This window comes from Stegodyphus dumicola, chromosome 11 (genome assembly GCF_044657685.1).
Source record: "Stegodyphus dumicola isolate Sdum_Otavi_A_Nest chromosome 11, ASM4465768v1".
Lineage (NCBI taxonomy): Eukaryota > Metazoa > Arthropoda > Arachnida > Araneae > Eresidae > Stegodyphus > Stegodyphus dumicola.
In genome coordinates, this window is record NC_140778.1 from 128,331,736 (window position 1) to 128,349,480 (window position 17,745).

At 33.0% G+C, this 17,745-nt stretch overlaps 1 pseudogene across 1 annotated transcript in view; it reads left to right on the forward strand.

Annotated features, from left to right (window-relative positions):
- Positions 1-9,457, forward strand: part of LOC118203735 (neprilysin-2-like) — a 123,140-nt pseudogene extending 113,683 nt beyond the window's left edge. The window contains exons 22-24 of the transcript XR_015043802.1: positions 2,994-3,089; positions 8,880-8,956; positions 9,161-9,457. The product of XR_015043802.1 is annotated as a neprilysin-2-like (transcript). The remainder of the gene's footprint in view (positions 1-2,993; positions 3,090-8,879; positions 8,957-9,160) is intronic.
- The last annotated feature ends 8,288 nt before the right edge of the window (positions 9,458-17,745 follow it).

The following is a 17,745-nucleotide window of genomic DNA, read 5'->3' on the forward strand; positions in this document are numbered from 1 at the left end:
CGATAAATTCCGAATCAAAAAAAAAAAAAAAAAAAAAAAAAGGGGGGGGGGAGGAATTTGAGTCATGTTACAAAATAATTCATAGTTTATATATTTTATATTAATAATTTAAATAAAAACCTGTCCTTTTACAATTTAAGAATGTGTGTTAACCATATTCTTAAATTGTAAAAGGACGACTTAACCACATGTAATTCATTTCAAAGCATAAAAGAAAACTTATTTTTTATTTTACACAGCAACAGTAGTTTAATGCAGTCAAGTTTTTTTAATTGCTAGTTGTTATACATAATACTTAATTTTAAAAACATTCTTATTAGAGAGCATAACTAAGAAATCTCTCACACAGTAATTGCAAAGAATGTTGTTAAATTTACAAACGTATTGAACAGCATTGTAACAAGAAAGTACTGTACAAAATATGTAAATTTAGGGGCGAATTCAAGTGCAACGCTTGTCATGGTAATCGCGCTTGCATTGCAAAATCGGATTCAAGTGTAACGCTTTTCGGACACGCCTAAAATACGTCACTTCCATAGAGGAATTTTGCAGCTGCTCCTGACTGTTCGTACTTTTCATAGTATAGAGGGCGCAAACTGATGCAAACTCGTCGAAATAAAAATAGCGTTCGAAAAGGAATCGTCAAGTTATTACTCGCCTTTCGAACTTCGCATTCGTATCGTTAATCGCTTCGTAATATGTGGTGCTGTCGCCGGGAATTATCGTAATGGTTGGGTGAGTGAGTGAGTCAGTGCACCGCTATGATGGCTTCCGACCACGGACATGAACCAAACGGAATTATATACCATCACGGCGGGGAAGACTCCAGAGTAACAAGGTTGAATATTATAAACTAATAACAGTTTTTACATATTGTTAACTGCAAGGCACTAAGCGTTATTCTGGTTATCTGCTTTAAGTTCTGAACTTTTGAAACATTATAATATTATCCACGGTTGTTTCTGCTTAGGCAGTGTCCTGAGATTTTCTCTATTTTATCAAGGGCTATTCTGTTTTTGAGTCTGTTAGTCGTCCACATTGCCCAGGCACAGTCCGCTGGTTTCTTCAAGTGCCAGGTTCTTGTATGTACACAATGGAAGTAATAATGGTCCGTGTCGCCTTCCTCTCCGCATTCGCAGAAAGGAGTATCCCTAAGTCTGAATCTGTTCAGGTATACTGGGAATGGTCCATGACCTGTCAAGAACTGTGTTAGGCTAGCACAGTGGGTCTTTATTTCCATGTTAACTTTTGGCAGTAAGCGAAATGTCCTTCGTCCTACCTCTGCCTCTGTCCATCTACTTTGCCAATTTTGTAGCAGACTTGTCAAAGTTGTTCGCTTAATATGAGACCAAGGAAGTTTAGTTGGTCTTTCTAATATATCCGTGCAGTTGGCTGCCTGCTTGGCCAGTAGGTCAGCGGCTTCATTGCCTTGAATCCCTGTGTGAGCGGGAGCCCATTTTAAAGTGGGTCTTTGCGAAATAGGCATTGTCAGAAGCTGTTTCTGAATTCTGTATACCAATGGACTCCGGCTGTTTTGACTTGCGATAGCTGCCAGACTTGATGCCAAATCACTGAGTATGGAGAATTTCTCCTGTTGACATGTGTTCGCATATCTAATTGCAGCACTGATAGCTAGAAGCTCTGCTTGGTATACCGAGTTGTTCGAGCCTAATTTCCTTTTCCACTCGAATGTTACAACTCCATTTTCTAGTCTACAGAAGGCGCTGCCCGTGCCGTTCTCAGTTTTGGAGCCATCTGTGAAAAGGTTATTACTGTACCTCTGAATTGGTTGGTCGTCTATACTGATACCGTCAGAGAGATTAAAAGCTGCTGGATGAAAGTTATTGCAGTTGTTTTGCTCCTCGTAGTCCGAGTGGTGATAACTATGACCACAGCCTAGTAACCCTTACGATAGCTGCCTCCTTTTCTACTATCAAATCTAGTTGAAAATTTGTTTGAATAGAATATTTTGTAATTGTTGAAGTGGTAAAGTTGTTTGATGCCGTTGATCTTGTTTGGTAAAAATTTACAACTTTAGGTTTCGATCGCATTTACTGAATGTATTTGCAAGTAAGAAAATGCTGTGTTTTCTTAGAATTAGAGTTTGTTGTTAATGCTTTGAAGTGTGATTTGTTGTTGAAAATTACAGTTTGTTTTCTTAGAATTCTAGAATTAGAATTTATTGTTAAAGTATTTGAGGGGTAAAATTTGTTGCTAGAAATTGTGAAAATGGCTAAATTGTTAAAGCTTCGAACTAAGCGTGACACACATCGTGAACAAACTTTAAAGTTAGTAGAAAAAATAAACAGATATTTGAATGAATCAGATATTGACATAGATGTAGTGATTCATATTTAGAACAGTTGAATAGTAAAATTGAAATTATTAACATACTAAATAGTGACACTGATGAATTGTTGAAAGAAGAACAAGAAATTAAGGATGAAATTAACACAGTAAATGAATAGAACGAAAAAATAATACCAGTTAAAGTAAAATTGCAAAACAAAATTAAATCAATTGGAAAGGTTCCATATCAGTCAGGTGAACAAACAGTAAATCCAGAAAATGTTCACGTAGAAAATAAAACTTTGCATTTAGGAAACAGAACTAAACTGTTAACAATAAGATTCATTTGAGTCAAAGAATTTCAGTGGTTTAAAGAACAAATAAAAAGGCTTTTATTTAAGTTTCAATAAAAGGCTAATTCTGAAGTTGTGTTTTTATGCATTTCTTGAATGTTTCTCTTGACTCAAATGTACATGGATTTTATAACAGTTACAAATAAGAAAATTTTAATTAAAAAAAATACACTTTTATTAATAGAAAGTGATAGAATTTCTTTAAAATTAATTAATAAAACACTGTAAAAACATTTTCTTGTTGTCTTGATACAAAATTTATATTTGGATACTATTTTCCAATGAAAGTTAATTAATTAATTTTGATTTGAAGGGGGCATTTAATTAAATGTATTCCTTTTTTCCCTACAGGCCTACCAGTCGTGGGTGAGAGATAAAGGAATAGAGCCAAAGTTGCCTGGATTAAAGTATACACCGAATCAGTTATTTTGGATAGGTTTAGCAAATGTAAGTTTAAATCGCTTCCTAACAGCAGCTAAAAGCTACTAAACGCTGAAAATTCTTTTTTAAGTAAAATTTGTCTAAATCATAAATCATATGAAGCCTGATAAACCGTCATAAAATAAGCAAATTTTTCTTAAAAATGAAAATGAAAATTGTGATCATCTAACGTTAATCAGAATACCGAAAACAAAATTCAAATTAAAGGCTAGATAATGTGCTAGATAATGATGCAATAAGTTTAACAAAGAGTTACATTCCATGTAAAATTAGGATACAAAATGTGATTGATATATTAAAAGCGCATGAAAATAAAGAATAATACGAAAGTTTGTTTTATATGCAGAAATATGTAGATTGGTCCACGGATATATACAATATCCGTATAGAGCCTATTTATAATGAAAATATTTTCAATAATGATGATTTGATAATGAAACCATATTGCTATGATATACAGTCAAAAGTCATTAATCCGGACTCGTCGGGACTATCGATTTTTCCGGATTATAGATCATCAGTTTAAATATCGTAAGATGGCATGCAGAAATTATAAAATTAAAAATATGAAACCGTAATTTATGAATTAAAGAACAATTATGATCTAAAGGGTATCAAAATTTACAAAAAAAAAAAAAAAAAAAAGCTTAATATTTATTTGTTTACTTTATTAAACATTTCTTTCAATGTAAGTTGTTTAAGTTGCTTCGTTTTATGTGATAATACTTTCTCTTTAATTCTATAAACAGACATAATTTTTTGTTCAGTTACAAAGTTCCGCTGTTCAAGTCCCGTTAATTGCTGTGCCGAGAATACCGACTAACTTGTCAATCGAAATTTTTTCGTTTTCATTAACCTCTCTGTCACATTCTTCATGTCTTTATACATTTTTTGCAGCAATTCCACTTTTTGTTTGATGGGCATCGAAACATACTTCGGTGCCCATCAAACAAAACGATCCTTTGGGAGCTACAGAATCTAAAATTCTATTTGACATAATCGAAAGTTCAAGTTTACTTTTATAGTATTGATCTTACAGTCTGCAAAAAATAATAAGCCGGATCCAATTCGAAAATTAAGGAACAACGCAATCATCAACATTAACTGATTTAGATAATTAGATAATTTTAGCTTATACCGTCCGTTATACATAAAACGTGCACGCAAAAACGTATTCTGCGCTTGCGCACACGCAAATGCGCAGTCGTAAGAGGTCTTACTCGCACGCGTAAACGCCTATGCGCATGTGTCAACGCGGCGCATGCGCAGAAAGTTTTTAGCTTTGAGGTCCGGATTATAGATCATTCCGAATTATGGGTGTCCGGATTAACGACTTTTGACTGTATAATAATGAATGATTTGATATATGATAATGAAACGTTTTTTATATAATGATGATTTGATATATGATAATGAAACTTTTTTTATATAATGATGATTTGATATATGATAATGAAACGTTTTTTATATAATGATGATTTGATAATTGACAAACTTATTTGACCAATAAATTTTGTTCTTCCAAATGTAAGTTGTAATAGATGGTGAATGAATTTGAAATTAAGTAATCTTCTGTCAAATATTTTAAGTTGGTTAAAGTGTATAAACACTCTCCTTCTGTTTCCTTAACGTTTATTTAGATTAAAGCGCTTAGGCTAAATTTGCTGCTTTTCAATTTCATTAAAATCTTAATGGCGATTTTTTCATCAATATATCTGAAAGTTAATTTAAACAGGTCAAGAACATTAAGATTATCAAGTTAAACTATTTAACAAAATGAAAAATGTTACACAAATTTGTAGATTCTCTCAATAGAAATACCATTAACTTGCTGCAAGAAATTTAACCAAATGATGATATACTGTCAACTGAGGTAGGTTGCCCAAGTTCTTAATTTAACAATTTTATTAATTACTAGGAATAAATTATGAAGTTCAAAGAGACTAACATTACTGTCATTTAATGATAAAAAGGTGTATATTCAATGTCGTAAGAGTAAGTATTAAAAATCGGAATTTCTAGAATGGCTTGTATGATATATTTTTTATTATAAATAAATCAATAATCAAACATAGTTTTATTAATGTCATTTTTAACAGGCCGAGAATATTGGCAAAGCTTCAATCAACTGCTTTAAGAGCTTAAGTCTATTAGCAATGAATTTGAAACCAATTAAATTTTTGTAAAATTTGGGCATTGCAATGAAGTTTGCGCAGAACTTCAAATTTTTTTTGTAAAATTTGAGATTTTTGATAATGATGTTTTCATCAGATAAGAGTTATTTTTGTATATAATTTCGAATTTTAATACTTTTTATATAATTTTTTAATACAATTTCTTTCAAATAACACTAAACTTCGTTTATATTTGATAAGTTTATATCTGAGTTTTCTGACTTCCCTGAAATTAGATTTTGTTTTGATAAATTAACCTATACTAAAGTTTAATTTGATGTTTTGATAAACTCTTCATTCTTCAAGAGCATTAAGTAGAAGGATGTGTTTATAACTGGTTGTTATATAAATTGATTTAAGTTGAATTTAAATTTACCAAGATATTTTTAAATTTTAAGGTTATAATTACCTCTAATTTTACTTCGCAGTTTTGTGAGTCCTTTCATTTGCTTATTTTCTATAATACTGAGAACAGCTATGATAATATACTTTAGGATATATATAAATATATCTTTTGTAATTAATATTTTGATAAAAGCTGGGAGTGTCAATTTCTGTTTATTATCGCGATTAGTAAGAATCTCACTAATTTTTTGTTACGTTTAATGTAAATTTTAGTGTTTAAACTATTGATTCGGAAATACTTCTTTTTGTTTAATAATTTTGATGAGTTTCATTTAATTTGATGGATGGAGTAAACTTTGCCGTAATTAGTAAGGCTTTATTTTATATCACATAAAATTTGTACTTAAAAATGTCTTTTATAATATCAATGATAATATTGTCCTTTGGAGAAAAATTATCTAAAAATATCTTAATGTTGTATGGTTTTTGTTTTAAGAGCGAATTTTTTTATTTAATTAATTGTTTTGCTTTCTCTGGGAAAAAAAATACCTTTTTGGTAGATTGATATATCATCGGTTATGTAGCGAAGTCATCGGCCCGAAGACCTTTGCTACCATATACTCACATGTGTAACATTACTTCGAAACATAAAGTTCGTGAGAATCCGCTAAACGGAAATATTTCGATGAAAAAAGCAATTATATAACAATTAAATTCTACATGGCAGATGGATTCGTCATGGTAGTTGAAATTTTCATGGCAAGAGCAGTTCTTGTGTACGGAGAATCAGCATCCCTGGGCATATTCAGAAAAGAAAAGATAAGGAAAATATTTTATGCTTTTAACATTTTTAAAACGAGCTACTACAGCACAATATTTAGGAAGTTACCCTAGATACACTGCATCACTACCTTAAATATTTGCACGGTTAGGTGGTTTATTAATTTACAAGAATCGGGAAATGCATTATGTATATTAAAGTTATTAAAAATATCATAAAATTAAAGAATGCACACTTGCTTTGCCACTACAGACCTTATAATGCAGCGACAAAATTTAAACGTGAATTTAGCTGCTATTAAGATATTTACAATTTTTAAAAGGAAATTATAAAGAGTACAGATTCGGTTGATTATTATATGACACTTTCTATTATATAACTCCCTTTTAGGAATTCTGTATTCAGTTCCGATTCTGCTCTCGCTTCAAGAGCCATAATGAGCGTATCATAAGAACTAGGCGTTGAACAAAGCAAAAGTGCTGAAACGGGATCGGCAATGTCGCGAGATGATAAATTTATTTATCGAAGACAGCAAAATAATCCACATTAAACATTAAACTACTTCTAAAGCCACATGAGAAAAACTCAGGTAGGTACAAGAAAGGTCTAACCTCTCAAGTAAACTATCTTTTCTTTTGCGAATCTTTCCCTTTTGCGAAGCTTTACAGTTTGAAGCTTGAGGAAGATGGAAATATGCAAACACATATAAATACATTACTGGAGTTAGTTCGATAAACTCAAATCAATAAGGGAGGACATAAAAGACGAACAGGTTTCAGCACTTTTGCTTTGTTTAATGCCTAGTTCTTACGATACGCTCATTATGGCTCTTGAAGCGAGAGCAGAATCGGAACTGAATCTGTAATTCTTAAAAAAGGGAGTTATATAGTTGAGAGTGTCATATCACTGTCCTTTCCTCAAGGAGTGAGAAAAACAATGCGAGTCCCAAAATTAACATAATTTGCAGGATGTCCAGATTACACTGTTTATCGCGCTATTGGCGACAGTCCATCACTATTTGCATACCATTAAATCATGCACTAAAGTACCGTCTTGCAGGAAAATAAGAATCAGCACACTAAAAACCATAGTACATGAATAGAATGAAAAATAATTAAAAAGCAATAATATTTTGAAGCTCACAGTGATATTTTGTAAAAGAATTCGACTGAGGATCGAGTTCGCTATCGCTTGTGTGAAACTAGCAGAGTAAGGTAAAGCTTTTGTTTCAATTAAGATGACATTTCAGAATGTACCGGTAGTCTCTGACTATTTCTTCCTGCAGTTTCTTTCAGAATTATTTTTTTTAAAAATCACACATTTCTGTAGATGTTTGTACTGTAATTAAGTTTATTTTATATTGAGTTCACATGGATAAATTATTTTTAGCTTGAGAGTTTGGAAAAACTTTTATTTCTATTTTAATATCATTAAAACTATGCTTATTAAGATACTTTAATTCTGCTGCGCAATAAGTATCAAGGTTGCTATTTTTATTATTTTTAAAGTTTTTTTTAAATTCTTTGATTATTAATTTTTAAATTAAATGTTTTTTGTTTTGTCCTATATATTTTAAATCCAGGTATTTCAAATGATTGATTAAACACTATTAGGAATTTTGTAGAGAATGTTTTAATTTTTAGCAAAATTTGTTAGGCTTTGTTCTCTTAAGAATTTTTATATTTTATGTTTTTAATATTTTTAAAACGAGCTACTACAGCACAATATTTAGGAAGCTACCCTAGATACACTGCATCACTACCTTAAATATTTGCACGGTTAGGTAGTTTATTAATTAACCAGAATCGGTAAATGCAGTATGTATATTAAAGTTATTAAAAAATCATGAAATTAAAGAATGCACATATGCTTTGCCACTACAGAACTTATAATGCAGCGACAAAATTTAAACGTGAATTTAGCTGCTATTAAGACATTTAAAATTAAAAAAATATTTACAATATTTGGAAGGAAATTGTAAAACGTGCAGATTCGGTTGATTATTCTTACCAAATAACCATATTATGTTCTATGTGTCGTTGTTTTAATCAACTATATAAGAAAGAAAATTTATCTTCCGCTACTTTATAACGTTTACTCATAAAATCTGCAAAAGATTCAACTTTGTAGTTGGTTATTTATCGGTTGGTTTACTTCAAAAGTATTCAAACGATATAGTAATTTACATTACAAATTTAAATTACCTGATATAAATTGGAGTAAATTTTAGGATAATATATATTTCTTTAAAAGTACTTTCTAATCATTTGATTAAATATTACATAATAATAAAAATTTATACATAATAATATTTAGTATTAAATAGTTATCTTGTATAAGTACCTTTCATACTTCTAACATTTTTAAGTATCATTTCATGAAGGCACCTTTTAAACTTAAGATTTCATGGCACGACTATATTGCCAAATGTATGTGTAAATATACGTATATTGCCAAATGTATGTGTTTAATATTATTTTTACTAAAATATTTCAGTCATGGTGTGACAATTTAAGGCCGGAAATTCTGAAGTATTTCATTTTGTCATTGGTACACAGTCCACAAAAATTTAGGTAAGAGAAAAAGAAATGTTTTTATGTAAATTATGAGAATATTTCTGAAATAATCCTGATGGTACTTGAAAATATGTATATTAGTACTGCAGATGGAAAATATTAAATTTCTGATCGGAATATGCTAAAAGTTTAGAAAAACAGATTCAAAGACCTGAAAACGTATTCTACATAAATGTATTGAAAATACTTAATCTTTTATAGAGTCAATGGGGCAATTTCTAATCAAGTAGAGTTTGCAAAAGAATTTGGTTGCAAAGCAGATTCAGCAATGAACCGAAGAAACAAGTGCCAGGTTTGGTAGATGAGTCTACTGAATATGCTACATAACAAACAATGGAAATTTCAAAAAACATTATATTTGTAATTTATTTTAGCATCATGTTTATACTCGTATTATCTCTTTAAGAATACTATGTATGCACAATTTAATACATATTATATTTTTATAGTCTTCTGCACTTACCAGCAATTATTTTTAACATAATAAAATTTAAAAGTCTTGTTGTTGATGACTTTTAGTGCTTTTCTGTCCATAAGAAACTCAATCTAACCACAAGAATATCAGTAAACTATTGTAATGTAAGCATATTACTATCCAGTTTGTATATACTTGATAAAAATAATATTGTAAAGCAGTTTAAATGATATTGAATATCCAGTCAATGTGTAAATGAATTACAAGTTTAATTTGGTTATCTCAGTAAAAGTATTGTAAATATGAATTCATATAATGTTTAAATGTACACATAGCTGTCATGATTTTATGTATCTATCATATGTAACTTGTACAAGACAATGATTGTAATCAACATATCTATGCTTATACACAGGCCTTGTATGCCCATGTAATATTTATATGTATATTTTTACAGGTGACAGGTGACGGAGGACGGGGAAGCCTGGCGTATAACCTAGGTAAACAGGCTTATGTCCCACGTCCTCCACTATCTCGAAGAAGCAACTCGCTGGAGCCCCGTGAGGCTGCACCGGGAGTTTACATGGACATACAGGGGCTAGATGTCAAGTAGATTTTACATAGGACGTTGTTAATAGCACAAAGTAACTTAAAAAGAATATAAAGGATAGCATTAAAATACTAAAACACACATATAAGCTGAAACACATAGATATACAAAATTAAACGTAAAAGCATAAAAACACACTCGTAATTACGTAACATAAAGACATGAAAACACACACGAGAATACATAACATGACACATAGAATACATATGGAAACACGTAGAGCACTTAAATGCAAATATTGCACACAAAAGAAACTTATGAGACATAGTAAGGTGTGCGTAAAGCAGAAGCGCTATGCGGAAATATGCTCAGTACTCATAATACATAATGTACATACTTTCATTAGGGGCTTCTGTTGCATGATTTACATATTTCGTTGCATACACTACATTGGTGCATTGTACGGATATTATATATTTCGATTTGGGATAATTACAGTTATACAATTCTGGAAGGATTCATGGTTACAAGAGACATACAATACATTGGATAAATACATTAGGAACATACATTACTTTACATGCACTATTTTAGAGCCATTCACTACATATGGCATTTACATTTCGTTGGGGAGTTAGATATATACAATACGTTATGATATTAGATATTATACGCTATACGAACATACATATTATTTTAAATAGGTCACTATTGCAGGCATTACTAGTTTATACTACGATAACACATCATTCCATTGGGTGCCCAGTGCTTTACACAGATAAACATGTCAGTAACATTATTTCTGCCCGTTGCTGGCTATTGAAAGCAGATGATTACATGAGGCTCGAAATTGAATGTGGCACTTACAGAATGTGTACATACTGCGAATACCTAATCGTTGAGTACATTGTCTGCAGTACCATGCTATTGTGGCTCGCAAATGTCTTGCCCTAGGGCGTTGATTTGCTGTACAACTGCGCAGATACTCCTTATAGCTGGCAGGTGTTTGATTATGAAACGATAGTAAAGTGTTCTATCATTCGTTGGATGTGGTAAGTGGTGGTTTGTTGTTAGACCACAGTCAAACAGGTAGTGCTCGGGAGAACCTAGCATGCCACAAACATAATTGTCAGATGTTGAGATGCCATGACTCATAAAATAAGATGGAAATGGGCCAAGACCTGTTATGTACTGTGTCAGTGGGGCTATTGTTATAAGACGTTCCGTGTCTACCTTTGGTAGGAAGTTATACGTCCTTCTCCCTGTGCCGCCACTATTCCATTCTTCTTGCCACTTTTCTTTACAGATATTACGCAGAGTTTTCTTGAGGTGTGAGACGGGGGTAGGGGCTCTTATAGTTTGAGCGTGGATGTTGTTGGCATCCTCATTAGCCAGTCGGTCTGCGACGTCGTTCCCTTCGTTGTCGGAGTGTCCTTTCACCCATACCATGTTAAAGCGCGCTTGATGATTATTGCGTAAAAGTTGCTGTATATCTATGATGATGGGTGAAGTGTGGTGATGATCCCTGAGTGCGTGTAGCACTGACATGCTGTCCGTGAAGAAAGTCGCATTGGTAAGGGAAAGATTGAGGGCATGTCTTAGCGCATTCAATATTGCTAGTGCCTCTGCTTGGAAGATACTATTGCTGTTAGTGAGATGTCCTTTCCATTCCTTTACTAGTGTGCCATGTTCGTAGTGAGCAAACGCGCAGCCCACTCCCTGATCATGTTTTGATCCATCAGTGAACAGTTGTGTAATCGCAGAGGAAGTGTGTTGTCTGGAGTGCGATTGTTGATGTTGGATTTTGACATGGATCCCTCTACCTTTGATGGCAGGGTGGATGTGTTGCACACTGCCAGGAAGTTCATAGTCTGTTGTTCTGAACGTAATTCCTGCATATGTGGCTTCTTGTCTGTGATGGATGATTCGTACATAGGTAGCCTCTGCCTTTATTTGTAATGGCAGCAGGCCTGCAAGTATCGTGGCGGCGCTGGACGCTGTTGTGCGATAACCTCCGCAGATGTTTAATGCAAACGGCCGTTGAATTGTGGTCAGTAGCTTGGTCTTTCGGCTGCTCATTGGTTGTGCCCATATGACTGCTGCGTAGAGAATTATTCTCTCTGCCACTGTCAGATATAATAGTTTCCTGATATGGGGGTTTTGTCCTCAATTTCTCCTTTGAAATTGCCTAGCTTTCCTTGCGATGGTCGATGTTTTTGTACGTATTTCTTGGAGGTGCGGTAACCAGGTGACTCTTGGATCCCAAGTGACTCCTAGATATTTAATCGTCTTCATTATTTTCAAGTTCTTGCCCAGTAGCTTTATACATGGACATTTTGTGGGATTTGTGCCAGGACGTGGAATTACTATGGCTGCGGACTTTTGCCGAGAGATGGTTAACTTAAGTTTATTGCATAGGTCCGTGAATATCGAGCAGGTTTCTGTGGCATTCCGTTCCAGTTCATCTCTTGTGCGGCCAGACACCAGAAGGGCTACATCATCGGCGTATGCTATGATATCTGTATGCAAGGGCCATTCATGTTGTAGTATGGAGTTAAAGGAAATATTCCCTTCTGCCAGGATGACTATTAACACTGTAAGACTTTTACAACAAAGTCAGGTCAGTGGTTATCTCAGGCGGCGCTCAGTCTTTTTTTAATCTAGTATAAAATGTATTTATAACACATTTTTTACCAGAAAAACTTACTAGAAATGGAGTTACGAGAAGTCGTTGCATTCAGTAAATGTAATAAATGAGAAAAACCAGCTACCGTAAATTTTATATTTTTCAGATAAAGCTTTCGCAGCCGCACGCATGTTCAGAAATTATGAGTCAATCGTATGAAACTGGAAGTTCTTAGGAGAGATCCATCAACCCTTCTAGGAGAGAGAAGGTCGGCAGTAAGTTTAATTACAGAAATAAATTTATCATCGTTGAATTCTCTAAGCTCTTCTTCAAAAGGAAAGGGCGGTTTCTCATTTAAAAATTGTTTTTATAGTTACGCTTTGAACAGTTACTGGCATTAAATGCATCATCAGTTTTTGTAGCGAGAGATGGCCATGTAAAATTTTAAATATTATAACAAAATTAAAATGGTTACTAACTTCAATTATAGTTCAGATTACATCAATCAGATATTTTGTTCGAAAAAAGAAGAAGTTTATTTATTCTCATATCAATTAAACCCGTTAAATTACTCAATGTTCAAATTTAAAACGACAAAAAAGAAATATAATGTAATAGTAAAATTGAAGATTGCTGAAATAATTCGCTAACTCGAAAAATATACAATTTGCTAAGAAATAAACACTCAATTAATGATACTTTTATGCCAAGAAAATGAGGAAGTTTCCATGTGTACATTGAGAACTTCTCAAATGCCTAATCTGAAACAAAAACGCAAAATGTAGCAAATTTGAATTACAAAGTCTAAGAAAACAACAAATATATTACTTTTGGATATCTAGGTTATAAAAAATGTTATACTGCTCCTTTCAATTTTTGGCTGTTCAGTTTGACAGCGCAGGATCTTACTAGACAATCTCTCCCAGGAAACGTTTCAATAATTCTACAGAGGGTCTAAAAGCTTTGCGATGGTTCGATAGCTTGCATAATCAACATGTCACCAGTTTTGAATTTGTATGAATTGTTAGGGGAATGAACGTAATCTGTTGTTCCAAATTTAATAAATATACACTTTTCTAAAATAGAAATGAAAAACCCTAGACCGTCAATCCCGGAAGCTTAATGGCAAACCGCACATTGAGTTGATCAATGTTAACGAATTTCGCTTACTGCGCATGGTGTACCGCTTACTCAATGGTGTACCGCTGGCGTGGGAGAAAATACTGGCGACTAAGCATAAGCAACCCTACACAAGCCTGTTCGTCATGTAGGTCTTATCGACTATTTACAACTGCAACAGTCTATTTCATTTACTTACAATAATTTATTTGACCATTAATTCAGTAATTTAAACTAGATTTAATCCTTAATTTGTTAAATTATATATGAATGGAAGGTATGGTAAACACTCAATTGTTTTTATTCCTCAGTATAATCAGCTAATATATCTTGTAATGTTTCTTGTTCTGTAATCCTTTTTAAAAGAAAATTTGGGTAGCTTACAATCGACAGTTACACTCCAAGTAATGAAGCAGCTTACAACCTGACACGTTTTAAAACCTCGAACTGTTTATGACCAAGATAACACAATATCGAACATATACCGTATTTATCTTCTATTAAAATTGCGCCAAAGTCTTAACTGCGCCCAATTCTCATTTGGGCATGCGCAGAAAGCGAAATTCGTTTAACATTGATCAACTCAATGTGCGGTTTGCCATTATGCATCCCGGAACGGCTGCTTTTGTTAGCTGGGCGAGTTCAATTTAGGCAGGTAAGAGGAAGGAAAGTTCTGGAATGGCTTGCAACGGGAAGAGTTTAGATCGCGGAACTATTGTATGCACTATTAGATATGCTCTATGGCTTTTTCCTAGACCGTGAAAGGAGTTTCACAGGGTATTTTTATGCTCTGTGTTTTATTGAACATTTTGTTTAAGAACGGATTAATTTTTATCTTTTCATGAAACAAAAATAATATTTCGAAGAGTTTTTTTTGAAATGTAAAACTATGTAAATGTAAATAATGTTGAAATCTGAAACATTCTATGCTTATTTAATTTTCTTCAAACATAATGTTTTGACGAAATTACATAATCTTGTATATTCCAAAGAAATCGAATATTTACTAGAACTCCTATTTCGGTAAAATAACTAAGTATTATATGAAGTTACAATAAGGTAACTGTAAAGTGTTTATTTACTTGAGGTATTTGTAACTAAAGTTTTGATATTTATAATATTTATCGCTAATATGATAACAACAAAAGCATAATTATTATTTATTTTAATCTGGTACACAAAATAAATAATGTGTTTTAGTATCATATATATTTTGAAGGAAAAAAAATATAATGCAATAGTAACACTAAAGGTTACCAAACAAAGACTTAATCGAAAAATATATAAGTTGCTAAGAAATTAATACTAAATTTATGATAATTTTATGCGAAAAATTAAGCAAGTTTCCATGTTTACATGGAGAACTTTAGTTACTGAATATTCACTTTTACAGAGCAAAATCGTATTGTACCGTATCTACCAGAAAATGTTTCAATAATTCTACAAATTTCGAAAAATTTCGCAGCAGTTTGACTTCTTGTATAATCACTATGTCTTCAATTTTTGAGTTTATCTGATGCTTTAAGAGAATTAACTCAGTTTGCTTATTCTAAATTCCTATTGACTTTTCCACCTTTGCAGAACGAATGCGTAAAACATTTTTGGCAGCATCACAACAGCAAATGTTTGCGAATATTACTTACCACTGTTTTTACGATGAGCCAAGAACTAGTTTTTCGAGAAAACTTCATTTCCGGACACAGAACGAGGTACATTTCAATGACCTCATTGATCACGTGACCTATGTATACCTTTTATAAACAACAATGCAGATGACCTCAGAGATTACGTGACTCATGTACAGCTAATGCAAACAAGCAAGGTCATTCTTATCTTCTTCGCTTGCGGAATGTATCTCATAACGATTTTTCCCGAAAATGCTATACTTTATTCATACAAGGTCATTCTTATCTTCTTCGCTTGCGGAAATCTCATAACGATTTTTCCCGAAAATGCTCTACTTTATCAACTGCAACTTCATATTGTACTTCTTGGTTGCTATTTAAATCAAAGCTATGCAAATATTTCATTCTTTAGCTTTGCCCAAATCTTTTGAGTGCAATTGTCAGGTAAAACAACATACTATGGAGCGTGTTTTGGATTATTTCTGAAATGGCTGGCCTGGAGTTCCTAATTACCACACCTACAAAAACAGCCATACCCTGCATACCAAACGTTAAGCAACCAAATAAAATTAGTAATTTTTCAGAGTGTAGAAATTGAGAGGTTGAAATTCGTTGTCGATGAAGGTAGCAAAATACAAATATCGTCTGTTGTGCAGCACATGTTGGATTGTCCTAACAATACGCCAATTTGGCAGTAGTTGAAGACCCCAGTATTCTTGAGTTTCAATGATGCAGGTTTATGTAATTGCTATTATGGCATGTTTACATCCTTCAGTGATAGTTTTTCATGACGTTGGTGTTCCCATGGCAGAAAGATGGGCAACAGATAGATAGATAATTAGCGCCGGCCTGCTATCAAAAGCACTGAAACAGGAAAGTTAATCAAAGACATCATTGCTTACTTTGGCATTAATCATTCTATAATATCTCAAATGGGAAAACTAAAAAAGAATCCATCTGTCTGAAGACTTGTAATTGCTCCACCAAGAAGTATAATGAATTTGAAGGGTTACAGCCGGAAACATCGTGGCAAAAACATTGCGAACGAAAACGTTGCGGAGATAACAACGCAAGGCGAAAACGTCGTGGCGCAAAACATCGTGAGATAAAATAAAGCATATGCTTATTAAATAAAGCATATGCTTATATTAGTGAGATAAAATAAAGCATATGCGCACTTCTAAAACATCGTGGTACAAAATATCATCGTCGAAAATACAGCGGTTCAAAAACTTCGCAGTTTAAAAGCATCGTAGTGGAAAACATCGGGGTAAAAAATAAAGTGCCTACAAATCATAGCATCCCGTTAACATCGCAGGCATCCGTCTTTCGGGCTTTAATAATTGTAAATGAATACTCGTATAATTATCTGTGAGCGAAAGATGCAAAGAAGGATAATTCTTATTAGCTAATAAATTTATAAAAAGCAAAACAAGAAATTTAAGCAAAAAAGAAATAAGTTTCACTATAAGAGTATCAGATTAACAAAATTGAAGAAAATTATCTCATAATTAAAGTAGCAATTCTTTATAGATAACGCCAATGCAGTTACTTATCTTCCTTTTGCAACCTTTTTTAGATTACACTTTTCATAAAAAATTACAGGGAAATTTTATTAAAAAAATTTATTAATGGCGTTTGTTAGTTAGCTATGCCAGTTTCAAATTCTATTGAATACTTATAAGTTGCACTAATTTTCCATGCTTAAGTTCCTATTTTATATTTTCAGGAAATATTTATCAGTTAATAATAAAATATGAATGTAAAAATTATCCTGCTTTCCATCTTGCTCTCATAAATTATTATGCGAGTATCCTTTCACAGTTATTAAAGCTTGAAAAAACGCGTGTTTGCGATGTTATCGTCATGCGATGTTTTGTTGGGTACTTTATTTTTTACCCCGATATTTTGAACAACGATGTTTATAAATTGCGAAGTTTTTGAACAGCTTTATTTTTGACGACGCTATTTTGTACCGCGATAATTTAGAACTGCGATGCCACGACGTTTTCGCTTTGCGTTGTCATCTCCGCGGCGTTTCCGGCCGCGATGTTTTCGGCGGACACCCTTTTGAAGATAGGGATAAAGATGTAGTTGCAAACGGAATCGAGGTGTGACCTTCACAACTGTTATATCGATTTTTACAGCGTCATCTAACGCAATATCTGCTAGTATTGGGAGCGGGAGACTTCACATTGAAGAAACTGCACGCCTGAGTGCCACGTTTCTGTGTTTCAACACCCAGCCGATTTAGAGACGCAAGATCAAAGTGGCGCTGTCAACATACATGTTACACTACCTCATCTTGTTAACGGACAAATTCAGATAGACTCCGGAATGAGATTGAAGGATACTAAGTGTCTATTCAAAATGCTACAGAAATAATCAAGCTCAGAAAATCACCGAATATAAGACCTTCAGTGATGTTAACATCATAATCCCCGCCTCAGT